Source organism: Poecile atricapillus, chromosome 2, assembly GCF_030490865.1.
Source record: "Poecile atricapillus isolate bPoeAtr1 chromosome 2, bPoeAtr1.hap1, whole genome shotgun sequence".
Classification (NCBI taxonomy): domain Eukaryota; kingdom Metazoa; phylum Chordata; class Aves; order Passeriformes; family Paridae; genus Poecile; species Poecile atricapillus.
In genome coordinates this window covers 1658324-1670747 of record NC_081250.1, presented here as the reverse complement: position 1 = coordinate 1670747, position 12424 = coordinate 1658324, and positions in this window count along the sequence as shown.

The window sequence follows — 12424 nt, the reverse complement described above, 5'->3', positions numbered from 1 at the left end:
CTCCTTGGGTTGAACGGTTCCGCGCTCTCCAGGCTGCTGGAAGAGGGATAACGGCAGGGTGTGGGTTCCTGGAATTCTTGGGAATGATGTAAGGAAGCTCCGGGATGGTGTCAATCCATCCTGACCCGCTCAGGTGAGGCCCCAGCCCTGGATCCAGCACGGGAAGGAGCTGGAGCTGCTGGAGAGATCCAGAGGAGGCACCAGGATGATCCCAGGGATGGAGGAAAGGCTGGGAGAGCTGGGAATGTTCACCTGGAGAGGAGAAGCTTTGGGGTGAGCTCAGTGTGACCTTCCAGGACCTGGAGGAGCTGCAGGGAACGTGGAGAGAGACAATTCCCAAGGGATGGAGGGACAGGACACAGGGAATGGCTCCCACTGCTTGGATGGGATATTGGGAAGGAATTCCTGGCTGGGATGGAATTCCCAGAGCAGCTGTGGCTGCCCCTGGATCCCTGGAATGTCCAAGGTCAGGCTGGACGGGGATTGGAGCAGCCTGGGATGGTGAAAGCTGTCCCTGCCCGTGGAATTATTCCAACCCAAAATTTCAAAATTCCAAAAATTCCAACCCAAACCACTCCAGAATTCCATGATTTTCCAGCTCTCTGAACTGCCCCACATCCACAAGAGACTCAAGGCCGTCCTTCATCCCAGGTCATCCTGAATCCCTGAAAAACATTGGAAAAACATTTTTTGGACATTCCAACTCCCTCCATCCCTCATTTTAAATTCAATTATTTTCAGCTGCTTTGAATTAACGCTCAAACCCTTCCAGCAGCTTCCAGATCCTTCCCTGGCCCTTCCAAGCCCCCTCCAATTAAAGAATGCTTCCCCTGTACTTAATCCATTAAAAACCAGGAATACAGACCCGAGGGTTCGGATTCCCTTTCCCAATTTTTTGTTTTTAAAGCTGAGACATTCCTGGTTTTATTATTTCCCCGCATTTTTCAACCACCGCAGAAAAGGCTCCCATTTGCAGCTCCCAAATTCTGGCTTCGAGTCCAGCTTGTAAAAAATTCCCGGAGTTTTCAGACGGAGCAGTACAGCCGAGTTATTTATAGGGATTTTTATTTTTATTTTTTTCCCAAGGAAAAACAAAGAAAAGGAAAAATGGGGGGAAAAAAAGGAATTTTTGGGGTGCAAAAAGCATTTTAGATCTGGCAGCTCCTTCCAGGATGGTTTTTTCCTTCAAAATCAGCCCAATTCCTCTGTTTTCCACCGTGTGTGGATCCATCCCAAGGGATCCATGAAAACTCATGGATTTCATTCACTTGGTTTCGGGAATTTTTTTTGGCTCGGCGGCTTCCGGTCAAAAACGGATTTGGATTTTCTCCAGGGCTTTCTGGAAGTGCTCCAGATGGATCAAGGTGGAAGGGCTGGAGCTCGTCCTCCGTGACCTTCCCTCGCTCCTGGTTGGTCTGGGCACAAAGCCAGGCCTACAGGCTGGGCCTAAAGTCCGGATTTGCCCAAAATTATTTGGATTTGCCGAGGATGACTCGACCTGTGCCACAAATCCTCGGGAAGGGATGGGAGTCGCTCCCAGGATTGTCCACCAGGATCCAGGTGGGACAACAGGAGGTGGAAACCTTTCCCGGTTTATTCCCTCCTCATCCAGGGATTTGTGCTCCCTGGGCCAGGTTTGGGCTCCAGCCAACGCCGGCTTGGAGCTCCTGGTGCTGCTGGGGAAGCTCAGGAGCTGCCAGCGCTTGGATTTTCCCAAATTTCAGTGCCTCTATCCAGGGATTTCACCGTTGCTGGAGCTCCGTGGGATTATCCCAGTTGATACATAAAGTATTCCCAGGTTTAGGAATTAAGGAATAGGTTTGGGATGGGTTCTAGCCACGGAAGGAAGGAATTCTTGAGGCTGGAAATACATCCAAGGTGATCAAATAATTCAAGTAGAAAAATCCTGAGCATTCCAATCCATCGATCCCTTGGAGCTCCCAGGAAATCTCTCGGTGCAGGAATTGTATCCAGTCATTTGTAGAATCCGTGGCTCTCTGGACGTTGGATATATCGGACATGGCGTTATCCTGGAATCCTGGAATGGTTTGGGATGGAAGGGACCTTCAATCCCATCCAGTCCCACCTCCCTCTATCCCAAATTTCTCCAAGCCCGGTCCCACCTGGCCTTGGGCACTTCCAGGCATCCACAATTTCTCGGGATGATGAAACCTGGACGTTTGTGCCTCACCCAGCACGAGGGGATCACAACCCAGAGCGGGAGCCGCAAAAATCCCAAATGTGCAAAAATAACGGGATACTTGGAAAATCCAACTCCTTCCCCTTTGTGGCCAAGGAGTTTCTCCTCATCCCATGAAATTCCCATATCCCATGAAATTCCCTTTGCGAGGGGCCGGGGCTGCTGAGGAAAGATTTTTCTGGGCACGGAGGGATTTGAAGGTTGGGCTTGGAGATCTTTCCCAAACCTAAAGATCCCAGGATGGAATCCCAAACCTCTGGGATCACCGAGTCCAAGCTGTGCCCGATCCCAGCGGGGCCCATCCAGGAATTCCATGGACACTTCCAGGAATGGGGACTCCAAACCCCCCTGGGCAGATCCATTGCCTGAGAACCTTTTCCATGGGGAAATTCCTGCTGGTGTCCGACCTCAGCCTCCCCTGAGGCCGTTCCCTCTCCTCCTGTCCCTGTTCCCTGGGAGCAGAGCCCGATCCCTCCCTCCACGGAGTTGTGGAGAGCAGAATTTCCATGAAATGGGATGGAAACTCTGTCCCATATTCCAGCTCCTGGATCCTTCAGTCTGTGCCTTAAAGCAGCTTTGGAAGATTTGGAATTCCAAGATTTTAAAGGGAAAAGATTCCTAGGTTGAGGGAGGGCGACCGGAATTCCGCCTCCGCTCCGGGCTGGGAATTTTCTCCAGCCTCTGTGTCCCATCCTAACTGGAGGCCCTGCCAGGAGCTCAGGAAGCGGGAAAACATCTCCTCCAGGGAATTCCTCTCAGGTCACTCCGTGCGGAAAATCCGGAGGAGGACGGGGATCCCGGTTCCAGCAGAGCCCGGTTTCTCCTCAAGCCGTGCCAGGACCAGGAAAAGGAGCCGGGTTTTGTTCCTGTCGCAGAAGTGAGAGCACAAAACTTGGGAAAACACATGGAATTTCTTGAGGGATAACTCTGCTCACACAGAGTTGTCCAGGATTTTTTTTAGGTGCTGGAAGTGAGATTTCATCGGGATCAGATTTCCTCTTGGCTGGAGCTCCCATCCAAACCTGCCGGCCAAGGGCAACAAAACTCCAGCCTGACTCTGCTCCTAATTTTGCGCTTCCTTGTTTTCCTGCTGCTGCTGCTTGGGATCGGATTCCAGAACGACTCCCGAAATATTCCGGGACAGCAAATCCACACAAACAGGGCCACGCTTCCCGGTGTTTTTCCAAGCCCAGGAATAATAATGATGATTGCAAGAATAATAAACCCCGGCTGGTTTATAAATAGGAGCTGGAGAACTCTTTGGAAGCGGCTCCGTGTCCAATTCCAGAGGATGGATGCAGTTCAGGCCTGCTGGAAGCTGAAAACTGAGGAATATTCCAGGAGGAAAAGAGAGGAAAATGGGAGGAAAGGGGGTCCTGGGTGGGGGGAAATATCCTGGAGCTTTTCCAACTGCTGCTGCCATGGCTGGGAATGCCTGGAAAGAGGGAATGGGGATTTTCCAGGGAAAGAGAAGGAGCAGTGGGAGAACGGGAACCCTGAGGAGGCTTCAGGGTGATGGGATCTGGAAGAAGAAGAAGAAGAGGAAGGGAAGATAAAATTCCTTAATTCCCAAAAGTCTTGGAACAAGTGCATTCATCCCATGCTCCCCAACACCAGGATTCCTCCTCTTTTGAGGGGAGGGGATCCCGGATGGAAACGGGGAGAAAGTGGGAATTTTCCATCCAGAATGGAGGGAAAAGCACCTGATGAAGTTTTTGGGATGCGTTGGGAGCAGGGCGATGTCTCCCAGCATGGAAAAGGGATCAGGACAACGGGAAAGAGGAAAAGGAGAATCCGGAATGTCCAGGGAGGGAATGGAGAAAGAACCTGCAGGGCCAGAGGAATTCCTCTGCATTCCACAGGTTATCCTGGTGGGAAAGGAAGGAATTCCACAGGTTATCCTGGTGGGAAAAGGGGGTGGTGGGATGGCTGTGGGGCCAGGAGAACCTTCTGGATCCAGCCCCTTCTCCCAGGCAGGATGGACAAAGTTTGGGAAAGGATCTCACAGGAAAGGTCACACCTGGAGATCTTGAACCCCACCAACATTCCAGGCCGTGGGATTTCATTCCCGTGAAGGATCCCGTTTCCTTCCCTTTCCCACTAAATCATGGAGCAGATCAAACCCTCCAGGCCATGGATTTAGGTCCCATCCATGATTCCTTCTCTTCCTTTTCCCACTAAATCATGGAGCAAATAAAAGAGGCCAGGTCATGGATTTTGTTCCCCTCCATGCTCCCTCCTCTTCCCTTTCTCACTAAATCAGGAAGAAAATCAAACACTCCAGGTCATCCTGGAATCCAGTTTTACTTCCCATCCATGATCCCCTCTCCTTCCCTTTCCCAATAAATCACGGAGCAGATCAAACCCTCCAGGCCATGGATTTTGTTCCCATCCATGATCCCTTCTCTTCCTTTTCCCAATTAATCTCGGAGCGGATCAAACCCTCCAGGCCATGGATTTCATTCCCACACACAATTCCCTGTTTTTCAAACCCTCCGGGTGCAGTTCCCGGCTCCAGGCCCGCTCCCACACCCTGACTCACATCCACCCTCAGGAATTCTTCCCCTCCCAAGAGGAAAATGTCCAAATCCAGCCGTTCTTTGGGAATTGTCCCTGGCTCCCGCTGCCTCATGATCCAGGGATCTTCCCGAGCTCCCAGGATCCTCTGGAATGGCTCCGTGAGCGTTTCGGGATGGGAAGGAGCCGCTTGGATCCCGAGAGAATCTCCCAGTTATTCCAGCTCCGAGCTGTTTCAAAAACAAGGAATGAAGGGATGGAATTGTCGTTATTCCAGGGCTGGAATCCACCGAGGGCCAAGGGATTAAGAGACGCAGTCGAGCCAAAGAAACGGATCCGGATGGAGCAATCCTCGGGATTAAACTCTTGGATAAATCTTTCTTTAGGAAGCGTGGAAGAACTTCTGTCAGCTCCGTGACTCCCGTCCAGCTTCCATAAATATCCAGGCTGAAATCCCAAACTTCCTCTATTTTGGTTTTTTTCCCACAAAAAAAACGTTTTTCTGCCTCCACCCCTCATATGAGTGAGGATAAATATTCCCAAATTAATTTCCCTTGGAGAAAATTCCATGTAGGAAATCCAGGATTAGCAGCAGCCCTAAAGCTGTGCTTTATTTATATTTGAATTAAAATATTAATTGGATTAAATGAATGGATTCCAGCCCTGGAATAACAACAATTCCATCCCTTCCATTCCATTCCTTGTTTTTAAACAGCTCAGAGCTGGAATAACTGGGAGATTCTCTCGGGATCCAAGCGGCTCCTTCCCATCCCGAAATGCTCACAGAGACATGAATTAATGGTAATTAAAACAATGATGTTAATATTAATATTAATATTAATATTAAAATTAATATTAATATTAAAAGTTGTATTAATATTACTATTAAAAGTAGTATTAATAGTAACAATCTACATTAATATTATATTAACAGTAATATTAATATATTGATACATTATATAAATATTAACAGTAATATTAATATCAATAATAATTATTGATTTAAATAGTTAATAGTAATAGTAATAGTAGATATAAGTATAAGTATAATATAATAATATTATGTAATATAATTATATAATATAATTATATAATAATATTATATAATAATATAATTATATATTATATAATAATATCATATAATCATATTATATAATTATATAATAATATAATATAATTATAAGTATAATAGTAGTATTAATAGTAATAGTAAAAGTAATAGTAATGTTAGTATTAACATTAAAAGTAATATTAATAGCAATGATCAACATTAATATTATATTAACAGTAATAATAATATAATATTAATAATTATATAAATATTAGCATTAATATTAATATCAATAATTATTATTGATTAATAATTGTTATTCATAGTAGTAGTAATAGTAATTCAAAGTATAATAATATTAATATTAATAGTATTAATAGTAATAGCAAAAGTATTAATAGTATTAGTAATAACATTAAAAGTAATATTAATGATCTACATTAATATTATATTAACAGTAATATTACTATAATATTAATAATTGATATAAGCATTAACATTAATATTAATATCAATAATACTGTTTAATAATTAGTATTATTAATAGTAATAGTAATTCTAAGTATAATAATATTAATAATAATATTAGCATTAATAGTAATACTAAAAGTAATAGTAATATTAGTATTAACATTAAAAGTAATATTAATAGCAATGATCTACATTAATATTATATTAATATAATATTAATGATTGATATAAATATTAACATAATATTAATAGAAATAATAATTATTTAGTAATATTAAGTATTATTAATATTAATATTAATGGTAATATTAATTATGAGTATATTAATGTTAATATTAATAGTAGTATTCATAGTAATTGTAATCATAATAGTAATAGTAATGATTAATATTAATAATTAATAGCAATTCAATACTAATATGAATTAATTGCTGATGCCATTAATTAATGAATTGTCATCATCCTCGAGGCCAATTAATTCTAATTGTATGTAAATTAGAACTTCCATGACAGGAGGGAATAAGATTGTCTTTAAGATCCCTTCCCACCAAATCCCTCCTGGAATTCTGGGATTCTATAGAAGACTGTTATTATTATTATTATTATTATTATTATTATTATTATCATCATCATCATCATCATCATCATCATCATCATCATCATCATCACTGCTACTACTATTACTACTATTACTATGGCTATTATTGCTATTATTACTATTATTACTATTATTACTACTATTATTACTACTACTATTATTGTTATATTTCTATTTTGATTTCCATTTCTATTTCTATTATTTATATTTATATAATTTATATTTATATTAATTTTGATTTTGGTTCTTATATTTATATTTATATTTATATTTATATTTATATTTATATTTATATTTATATTTATATTTATATTTATATTTATATTTATATTTATATTTATATTTATATTTATATTTATTTTTATATTTATATTTTTATTTTTATTTTTATTTTTATTTTTATTTTTATTTATATTATATTTGTATTTATATTTATTTTTATATTTATTTCTATATTTATATTTATATTTATATTTACATTTACATTTACATTTACGTTTATATTTATATTTATACTTATACTTACATTTATATATACATTTATATTTACATTTATATTTATACCTATATTTATATTTATATTTACATTTACATTTACATTTATATTTACATTTATATTTATATCTATATTTATATCTATATTTATATTTATATTTATGTTTATGTTTATGTTTATGTTTATGTTTATGTTTATGTTTATGTTTATGTTTATGTTTACGTTTACGTTTACGTTTACATTTACATTTACATTTACATTTACATTTACATTTATTCTTCTGGGAAAGAAATGATAACAAAGAAGAAGCAAACCCTGGAAATTTTCCGGATTCCTCTCTGCCGAGCCGAGAATTTGGGATCCACCCCGGGATAAAGAAGAATCCATTCCCAGTTTATTTCCAGAGGAAGGAAAATCCCAAACTTATCCAGGAATATTCATCCAGTGGGATAAGGAACCACCTCTGATTTTCCATAAATCTCTGAGAGGGCATCCAGGGAAAGGAGACTGTGGCTGTTCTTCAATTGCCATAAATTAAATTTAATTAATTCATTAATTAAAATCAATTTAATTGCCTTTCTCCGTTAATTATCCGTTAATTATCAGGGGCTGTAAGCCGAGGCACCCCATTAATTCCCAAGGAATCTGACGGACAATGGGATTTTGGCCGGGATTCAAGGGCTGCGAGGCACCTTGGAAGTTTTATTTAGCTCGATTTTCCGGCCCACATCCGAAATCCCAGCTGGAATTCCCAAAATTCCGCGGACAGGAGGCTGCTCCCCATGGGAATTGCTTTAAAAGCTTCTCAGCAATAACGGAGCGAGCCCAGCATCCGAAGGGGTTCGGATCTCCCTTCCCAATCCTTCATTCCCAATCCTTGGCTTCACATTCCCTGTTGGAATGTGGGACCAAGGAGGCTCCATGAAATCCACCCCGCCTTCATCCGTAACAATTCCTGGATGCTTCCAGCTGTGGAATTTTGTGGAATATCGCGGTGATCTGGGTTTCGATCCCAGTTAAAAAGGGAAAGAAATCCCGGCTGGAATTCCCAAAATTCCGTGGAAAGGAGGCTGCTCCACACCGGAATTGCTTTAAAAGATTCTCAGCAATAACGGAGCGAGCCCAGCATCCGAAGGGGGTCGGATCTCCCTTCCCAATCCCTCTTCATTCCCGATCCTTGGCTTCACATTCCCTGTTGGAATGTGGGACCAAGGAGGCTCCATGAAATCCACCCTGCGTTCATCCGTAACAATTCCTGGATGCCTCCAGCTGTGGAATTTTGTGGAATACTGGGGTGATTTGGGTTTCAATCCCAGTTAAAAAGGGAAAGAAATCCCGGCTGGAATTCCCAAAATTCCGCGGACAGGAGGCCACTCCCCACGGGAATTGCTTTAAAAGCTTCGCACAAAAATCGGAGCGAGGCCAGCATCGGAAGGGGGTCGGATCTCCCTTCCCAATCCCTCTTCATTCCCGATCCTTGGCTTCACATTCCCTGTTGGAATGTGGGACCAAGGAGGCTCCATGAAATCCACCCCGCCTTCATCTGTAACAATTCCTGGATGCTTCCGCCTGTGGAATTTTGTGGAATACTGCGGTGATTTGGGTTTCGATCCCGGTTAAAAAGGGAAAGAAATCCCGGCTGGAATCCAATCAAAAACCTTTTTGTGCTGCCCTGCATCGATTTTCCTGATGGACCTGGAGCTCCCGATCATAATTCCACAGAAAACATGGAATTCTGGATAATGAGGAGCAGCCCAGTTCCTCGGGATAACACCAAGAGCCAGGAAAACATCCCGATCCTGTTTCTCCTGTGAATTTTCCAGAGCAGCTGCTGCCAAAAGAGAGAGAGAAAAAACAGGGAAAAAAAAAATCAAAAAAGTGGAGGGGAGGGAGAAATTAAAAAGCAGGAATTTAGGAATAAAAGGGAAAACGGGGAATTCAAGGGAAAACTGGGAATTCAAGGAAAAACGGTTTTCCCGCATGGACAAAGGTTGTCCCGCATGGGTGGGTGAGATCCCAACGTTGCCGCAGTGGATGGAGAAATTCCCTTTGGCTTGGGAGGCTCTGGATCAGCGCCGGCATTCCCGTGAGGATGGCGAAGCCAGGCCTGGATCCCGGGATCCCGACAGATCCAAGGAAAACCTCTCAAGAGCAGATTTGTTTCCGTGGGGCCGCTGGAAGCAGCACCTGGAATGACGTCCCGGAGCGCCAATCCCGTGGGAGATCATTCCTGGACACCGGGATCCGCACAAATATTTAGGAATTCAGCTGAGGGTCTGGCACAGCCCAGGCATTTTTGGGATGGATATTCCCATTTTCTTCTCCTCCCTCACCCACAGGATCGGCAGAAATAATGGGAAGTTTGCAACCGATCCCACTCCAGGGGTTATTCCCAAAAAATCTGCCCCTGGATCCCTGGAAGCGCCCAAATGTTGGGCGGGGCTTGGAGCACCCCGGGAGAGCGGGAGGTGTCCCTGCCATGGGAATGGGATGATCCTTAAAATCCCAACCCAATCCGTGAGGCTGCCTGGACATCCCCAAGCTGAGCTTTTCCCACGGATCCTCAGCCCTCCAGGAGATTCCAGCTGAAAACCGGGATGTGGGAATACAGCCCCGCTCCCTCTTCCGGACTAAATCACCACCGGAGACGCTCCCAGAGCTCCTCTCCCTTGGAGACTTCCCCATTCCCGAACTTTGGATGAATCCCAGCCTCCAGTCAGGAGCTCTGGAACCCGCCTGGATTCCCAGGAAAACCCAACATTCCAGAGTTTTTGAGGGAAAACGGGAATTTCTTGGTATTCCAGGAAATTCCTTTGGAGTTCATCGGAATTGGCTCAACCCCTGGGAAGTTTTCCTCTCCTTTTCCTTCATTTCTCAGCAGGATCAGGAATCCTTCCCTCCCTCTGGGCTATTTAGAATTGCTCCAAGATGGAAATATTTCTGATTCCATGATATTCCGATGGATGATTTTCCCGGGAATAAAGAAGATTTTTTCATAATTCCTTAAGAATTCCCGATATCTCCCTATGGGTTCCAAATCATCTAATAATAAATTTTAAAAATATTCCTGGTTTTCCAGCTTTCCTGGCACCGATCTCTTTTGGAGGAGAAAAAAGCAGGGAAAGGAGAAAAAAAGCGGGAAAGAAAAATTCCATTTGTTCCCGAGACTGAAAGGAGAAATAAAGGATAAGAACAAAAAACATGGAAAGATTCCCGGTGGAAAGAACATTTTCATTTTTTGGAGCTGTTTTGAAGGGAAAAATTCCAAGGAATGATCCTCACACCCAATCCCAGGAAGTTCAAAACCTCAGGAAATCACAAAACCAGCATTTCTCCCTCAAATCCGACGGCATTAATATTCCCTGGAATTCTCGGTTCCAACCCGCTCACCCTTTTTCCGCTCCGTTTATTCCCGAATTTCTGCCTCCGGCACCTGTTCTCCATTAAAAGCCTCTCGGGAGGAAAACTCGGAGCCGAACGTTCCACTCCGTTAATTTTCCTGACGGGATGATGTCCTTTGTTTTTGAAGGAACTTGGGAGTGGGAGCAGCCTGGAATTTCCAAACCAAGGAATTCCCAAATCCCGGTTTTTCACCTCTCCAGCGGCGAAGGAGGGCGCGGAATTCCAACCTTGGCGATTGTGGGGAGTTTTAAGGGATGGTTTTTCCTCTCAGGGCGATTTGAGAGGGATTTTCCATTAGGAAAAAAGAAATAGGAGGAGGGAAATGTGGGAAAAATGCGGGAAAAGCCATAAAATCCCTGAGCTGTGGAGCGGGAATTGGGGCGGTTCCATGGAATCCCTAAAAACGGGAGCTGGATTTGAGGGATGGAGCTCAGGATCTGAATTTCCTCTGGGTGGGATCCGAAGGATGCAGGGAAAGAATCCTCAGCGCTTCCCTGGGGTTGGAATATCCCGGTTGGGATTGGAATTCCATCCCGCCGCGGATCCGTGGGAAGGAAATGCCGGATCCCAAAAAAATCCCCCGGGAGCTCTGTGGGTGCCGTGGAATTCAGGGATGGGAATGGTGCCGGATCCCGGGAGGGAGAGTGGGGACGTGAATCCCGTGGGATGCGGCAGGAATTCTGGGAATTGTTCATCCAGGATGGATTCTGCGGGATTTATGGGATTGCAGCTGGAATTTTATGGGAATCAACACAAATGGATTTTTCCTGGGGTCATTCCTGGATTGGAGCTCAGCTCTTATCCCTGGAATTGTCCAGGTTGGACGGGGCTGGGAGAAAACTGGGATTGGGGCTGGGATCCCTCCGATGCTGGAATTAATCCTCTATTAATATTCTATCAATATTCTATTAATATTTATAATAATATTTATATTAATATATAAATACATATATGTCAATATAGAATACATATTATTATATTAATATATATTTATAATAATATAGTGATTTTAATAATATATTATCAAAATAAGACATATTTCATTTTATTAATATAAATTATATATTATAATCTATATAATATATAATTTATATTTATTAATTATATATTATAATAATATATAATTAATATATATTAATTCTATATTATTAAAATAATATATAGTATAATAGCATTATATCAATATTAATACATAAATGTTATATTAATAAATATTAATTCATTAATAGCTAATATATATTATATATTATACATTCTATATATAATCTGCGATACATTTATCTATAATATTAATTAATATGTATTATATTAATCAATATGTATAATATTAGTATTAACCTTAATATTATTAAATCTATTAATTAATGTTAGTATAAATAATAATATTATAAATAATAAAATATAAATAATAATAATAGCATAAATATTAGGATTCATAGTAATATTAAAATTAGTTCTGATATCAGCGTCAGTATTAATATTAATATAGATATTAATAGTACTAGTAATATTAATATTGCTATAAACAGAAATATGAATATTCATGTTAGTATTAATCCTGATATAGTGATATAAATAGTGATATAAATATAAATATTAGAATTAACATTAATATTAACATTAATATTAGTATTAAAAATTACTATTGCTATTGCTGTTGATGTTGATATTGATATTGATACTGATATT